Source organism: Erythranthe guttata, chromosome 10 (assembly GCF_056151865.1).
Source record: "Erythranthe guttata isolate IM_541 chromosome 10, IM_541, whole genome shotgun sequence".
NCBI classification, from domain to species: Eukaryota; Viridiplantae; Streptophyta; class Magnoliopsida; order Lamiales; family Phrymaceae; genus Erythranthe; species Erythranthe guttata.
The window spans coordinates 9,575,001-9,580,552 of record NC_142542.1 but is presented as its reverse complement, the minus strand read 5'-3'; the positions used below and the strand labels follow the sequence as shown (position 1 = coordinate 9,580,552).

General features: G+C 38.3%; 1 pseudogene across 1 annotated transcript; it reads right to left on the bottom strand.

Annotated features, from left to right (window-relative positions):
* Positions 1 to 774: 774 nt before the first annotated feature.
* Positions 775 to 5,164, bottom strand: LOC148767477 (protein TOC75-3, chloroplastic-like; annotated as a pseudogene). Its single transcript, XR_016033865.1, has 7 exons — positions 4,070 to 5,164; positions 3,132 to 3,348; positions 2,902 to 3,009; positions 2,417 to 2,605; positions 2,057 to 2,305; positions 1,461 to 1,715; positions 775 to 1,127 (listed from the first exon to the last, which is right to left on the bottom strand). The product of XR_016033865.1 is annotated as a protein TOC75-3, chloroplastic-like (transcript).
* Positions 5,165 to 5,552: the final 388 nt, after the last annotated feature.

Sequence of the window (5,552 nt, the reverse complement as noted above, 5' to 3'; positions counted from 1 at the left end):
AATTTTCTAATGCAGAGAGAAAGTGGAGAACAAGGTGATCAGTGCAGGAAGTTTTGGGAAAGAGATTTAGAAGAAGTAAGCATGGAGATTATTGGGAAAAATCGTGAAGGATGGCATTCGATAACTCTGTCAGAATTGCTAAACCATCAAGAAATCGGATCGAGTATTCGCTTTACATTGAAATGGAGCAATGGGGCAATCTGAAGTCTTTCTTTTTGTTGATTAAAATTTAAAACATAGTTTTACCTGCTTCGTCCTAAAGTTTATTTTGTTTCTGCTTGTTTGGCTTCGTTTTCTCATTCATTTGTTTACAATAATACTCTTTATTAACTATTTTATTTGCATATCGTCAGTTATCAAAATTAGATAGAGATATAAGAAATACGGGGGTTTTCCATTCCACACGGGCTCCAATTTTTGGGTGTATAATATGTAATAAGCGAACACTGAGTTTTAAATGCTTAACCCGGTTTGGTTCAGGTTTACCTATATGTCGATCGGCAGTTTAACCATTAAATAAAAAGCCGGCGTTTAACCGGCTAAATCGGCCGATAATGTGGAATGGGCATCCTCTCTCCTTGAGAGAGCTTTTAATTTGGAGATGAGTTCTACCCAAATCTATTTAACATCTGCCAATTAGTCCACTTTCCCTCCATTTTACCCGCCAAATCAGAGTAAGAGGTAAAGTGATATCGAGTCAAAGTACAAGAAGGAAGTGGAATTTACCCATTATAATATGTAATTTTTTTAAAGACTTTAATTTATGCTATTTTAAGAAAGGAAAAAAAAGGTATAATTATTTACTGAAGTTTGTTCTATTACTCCACAAATAATTCTATAAAAATACTTGCGTAAAATAAATAAGGACGAATTATTTATACGGCTCAAAATCTATCTCCAAAATGAACGAAAAAGCCGCCTTTGTTGGAATTGTGATCAACGGCATACTCTGCTCTCACATTGCCGATTTTGACCCCAGCGCCGTACGATGAACCGTGGCCATTTCGCATGTACGACTTTGTAGGGTTTCCTTCGACTGATACCGAGCTCCCCAAATCGTTACCGTGTTCTGCAAATGCATAAGCATATGCACTTCCTTTAACTGGTACTCTTATCTCAGCAGCTAACTGCACCACATTAATTAATTCTCCACCAATCAGTTGTATTCAAAACACATTTTATAGCGCAATATAAGTAAAAATTAGTTTATTGCAATTAGTACCACTGTATTATATCGAATCGCTGAAAAACTATCCCACGTTATTTTATTGCCAAAAAAAAACCCCTACGATTTAAATTTTTTTTAGCAATTAGAACCTATTTTGGGAGTTGTGTGCTAAAACCAATTGAGTCATGGGGGGGTTTTGTCACATATGGTAGTTTTTTTAGCAATTCGATATAACACAGGAGTACTAATTGCAATAACTTATTGGATATTATTACAATATATTATTTCGTACCTCGAGTTTGTTTCTTGACGCCCCAATCTCTCCAACGCTGTATCCCCTTACAGAAGTTGGTCCGCCGATGGTGAAAGCTTCATGATTTGGAAGATCTCCGACACAACCGCCGTACATGCCGTGGAGGACTAAAACTGGCGGCGGCGCTTTGCCTTTGCCTTCCTCAACTTTCATTAGCGGGAAGAATCTTGTCGTCGATATTTTGTGACGGTTGAAAAATGCAAACTTACTACCAATGCCGAGCCCTTGATCTACCTTCACATTTCAAACACAATAATTTGTATGGTACAAAAAAAAAATATCACTAGATATAGTAGAATTTAATTTACTCTATTTAATTATAGTGCCCCCAAGCTCATAACAGACATATCTCAAATCCCTATTATTTTATAATTTTTCGTGTATGGTAGTATTATCGGGCTCTTAGAAAAGTTTTAATGCATTCTGCCTCTGCGGACTTAACTTAAAGTCTTGGCTCAGCTACGAGCATTTGATATCTTGCACTATACAAAAAATCAGATGCGCATTTGATAATGTAGAGTTAATTATCAATGGTCGAACACGAAATTAAAAAAAAAGGGAGACGAAAACGAAACCTGAAAAATATCCCTCGTGCCAACTAATGCGCCGTTGAGAAATCTAGTATTGTCTCGTGTTAGATTAGCTTGTAAGAAGGCCATACGATCAACCCCCGTTCCGCTCAAAGTCGTTGGAGGTCCGTTTGCTATAACTTCTCCATTATACGACACCGTATTGCCCCTTCCCACAATATCATCTCCTTCGTCTCGTGTTTTTACCTCTTCCATCACTAGTCCATAGCTGAATTTGCTCTGCCTGCTATAATCCTTTTTTTTTTAAACGACAAAAATAAAAACTTCAGCCCCGTTTTTTCGTCAAGATCAAAATCTGACGAACTAACTACATTATATATAAACGTTGTTACAAGATTTGATTACCTCAGTGATGGTGGCCTTAATCCCGTCCCTACATACCCATATCGGGCTGTTTGAAACCCCTGGCCCGCCCGTGAAAACGGGGCTGACTTTTTTAGTATTGAAGCACTCCGCCTTGAAAGTTCGATTCCTTGGGTCATCTATCCCGTCTAAGTATGGGTGGGTGTAGTCAAAGTTATAACTAATATCGTCCTGTCATATGAAAAAATACAATATTAGCAAAATTGAAGTAATTTCAATACAAGTGAATCGTGTAAGATTATCGTAATCTTATTAGAGCCTTTTAATTGTATCGTTCTACTAGAAATTTCTACATATGCTCAAATTTTGAACATGCCCGAAAAGTTATTGAATTAACCGAACACAAAATAAAACTCAACATTAGGAGAATTGATACATAACCTTTAACATTAAATTTGAATTAAAAAAAAATGTATAACAAAAATAACAATCTTAATTTAGTTGGAAGATTTGGAGGGAAAAGTCACCTCAGGACTGAAGAGGTTGCCGAGGGTGATTGCACCTTGTAATGACCGATTTAGCCCTTTGATATTCCGATAGCCGAACGACACAGTTGCACCGGGCTGTATAGATGCCTGATCATTCATTGCATCAATAATGAAATTAATCAGCAACAAATAGTAAATGGTAAACGATGTGTATACGATATAACTAATTCACTAATCCAAATACGAAGCAATTTTTTTTTGTTTTTTACCAGTGTTGGTCGGCTGTTACGGCCCGGTACAATACTCCATTCCGTACTAACATCGGACCACTTTTGTTGTAGTTCTTGCAATGCGAATTGAGCAGAGATGCCTCCGTTATTTTTCTCGTCCGATCCATAACCGCTACTTATAGAAGAGAAAATATTGAGAGATCCAAGGTTTTGCATAGCTTCCTCAAACGCCCTTCTGTTATAAACATTGCCTACCGCAACCTGCAAAACGCAATCAATATATGTAAATTATATTAACAACACATTATATGTAACTATTTAACAACACAAGCACAGTATATTACACACACCCACCATTTGGCAAGGATCTCCACCTCAATTAATTTTTTGTCCATTATATTATATGTATAATTTTGTTTACCCAATCTATTTTTATTATTCAAACTACCGAAAATCCAAATTAATGCAAAAACAAAAACAAAATCCTAAAATATTTCTTTTCTTTTTTTCTTTATGCAAATTAAAATCCTAATTATTTTTGGACCACTACTTATTCGCGCTTATAAATTTAAGATTTAAGCACTCTCTCTAACAAATTTTTGGACTTGTTGCTTTTACGCGCACATGGCGAATCTAACCCATGGCTAGTTGGAAGACTCAAGCCCCCCTCAATTACTATTTTTTCTATTATATTATACCTATATTATTATTTAGCTCACCTGATTTTTATTATTTATTCCACCTAAAATTCAAAATATGTAAAAAAAGTTCTTAAATATTTTCTCCTCCTATTCATTTTTTACTCGAGGGCGCTGCCCCCAAACCCCTGCTAAGCCCACCCTATAAACAATTCCTGGACTCGTCACTATACTAGCATGACTTTGAGTAGAATGTCTATGACACTACTAAGTCTATAACTACTACAAGCCCTAAAAAAAAAAAAAAAAAAAAAAAAAAAAAAAAAAAAAGTTGAAAATTGTAGCTCCTTAGGAAGTACTCTCTTGATAAGAGCAATATCGGTATTTCCTTCACAAACAATCCCCAACTTGTCTTGAAACACAATCCCAAGCTTAGTTATATCCCCTTCAACCATCTCTACAACAATATCTCCGCCGTGATTGTTTTCGAGATTATTATGATTTATGACGAACGCGCCATGGTACCCGTTGTCGTGGTACCACTTTTGTATTTTATTCAGTACCCTTCGTAAGAGGCTCGCTCTCAAACATGTTGTCTGCATGAGCATCCCCCGAATCTCACCCTCGACTTCTTTCGGCAAGATGCACTCTCTGCCGCCGTTGATTCTCCTCTTATACTTTTCGTTCTCCCTCCTCATCAACTCAACTTGTTCCTTCGCCGTCATGTTGGGGTCGATCTCGACGGGCTATTCGTCAGGGATCAACCCTATGCTGACGCAACTTATTCGCGATTTGGACGGGTACACCGTCTCTTCGAAGGGTATGTTGACGTCGACCGAGCCGTCGGGGTTCGTTTTGAAGTCGAAGTCGATTTTGTCGAAGTAGGGTGAGGATGAGAGGGACTCCAGCTCTTGAATTAGGGTTTGCTTTGTGTAGACGCCGCCGGGCTGGAGGCTGACCATGTCGGAGAAGGACTCCTCCGCGCCTGTGGCGGCGGCGCGTGTGCGGGGGTTGAGGAAATTTATTCTGGAGACTTTGTACTTTTTGTACCCGCTCAGCCTTTTTAGCTGCACCACCACGCCGGCCTCTAGGCCGTGGGAATCCCATGGTCGGGATTTGTCTTCTAGCGCCAGCGCCGGTGGGCAGAAAATATTGGACGGTGCGTTTTCTTTGTGGTTTCTCTCTCCTCCGCCGCCGTCGCCGCTGCGGTGGCTGTTGAAGATGAGGGAGCCGAACCCTTGGAAGAATTTGATGACGCCGTGTAAAGGATTGAAAGACGGGTGTTTTTGCGAATTAGAATTATTTGGCGCCATCGAATGGCCGGAGGAGGAGGGAGCTGCCGCCGGTTCTGTAGAGGATGGTGTTTGGAGGGGAAGCGGCGGAGTAGTGGTGGCGGTAGAAAGAGAGAGAGAGGGATTGTTTCTTAAAGAGCAAGCGCAAAATTTATTTAAGTATCTATCAAAATCAAATTGTGTAAAGTATGCCATAAAAAGAGTCCATAACCTTTAGAATCTTAAAATTGCCATACATTGTTAATTATCCCAAGTAATTCTATGCAAGGAAAACCAATTACCATATTTTCTTTTTATTTTTATTTGATTGATAGTGAGACGTGGCCACAATCCAGGTAGTTAGAATGACTAGGATTATTAAAATTAAAGTCTTCCGCTGATTTTATTATTTTTTCACCAAATTCCAATTTTTATGGTGAAAAAATGAATTTATCTTCTGTTAGTAGCATGCTATTTTGGAATCAGTTTTTGTGAAAATTTAGTGTTTTTGGTCTTCCATGCATTTCACCATTTAGCCCAAATAACAAAAT